This window comes from Penaeus monodon, chromosome 15, assembly GCF_015228065.2.
Source record: "Penaeus monodon isolate SGIC_2016 chromosome 15, NSTDA_Pmon_1, whole genome shotgun sequence".
Classification (NCBI taxonomy): Eukaryota; Metazoa; Arthropoda; class Malacostraca; order Decapoda; family Penaeidae; genus Penaeus; species Penaeus monodon.
Genome location: NC_051400.1, coordinates 27099376 through 27099771, shown reverse-complemented (window position 1 = coordinate 27099771; position 396 = coordinate 27099376). Strand labels below are relative to the sequence as shown.

The window sequence follows — 396 nt, the reverse complement described above, 5'->3', positions numbered from 1 at the left end:
TGGATTCTAGCCTCCCCCCCCAAAAAAAAAATCCCCTTCTTAAACACCTCTTTTCAAAATAAGAATATGTATCATATTATGTATAGTGATTTTCAGTTAGTATACATTCTGTCTCTCCTTCTCCTCCTCCCCCCACGATTGGAAATGTAGAGAGATAAATGAATAAATAAGACGTAAAAGGGAAATATGTACAAAGACATTTTGGAAAATTATTTGAGAAAAAAAAACGCACAAGCAAGAAAATTTAGCATTTATGTACGTGTTCCAGTAAACGAAAAATGTTTTGTTTCATAACCTTTCCTCCGGCTGTGGAAACCTACCAACGGCTTTGAGTTGCAGCCCACACATTGCACCGCAACATTTCAATTCTCTATCAAATACCTGGAGTCGCAGTTG

At 36.9% G+C, this 396-nt stretch overlaps 1 protein-coding gene across 1 annotated transcript in view; it reads left to right on the top strand.

Annotated features, from left to right (window-relative positions):
- LOC119582287 (Kv channel-interacting protein 4-like) overlaps positions 1-396 on the top strand; it is a gene marked incomplete in the record, with an annotated part of 88821 nt that overhangs the window by 73289 nt on the left and 15136 nt on the right.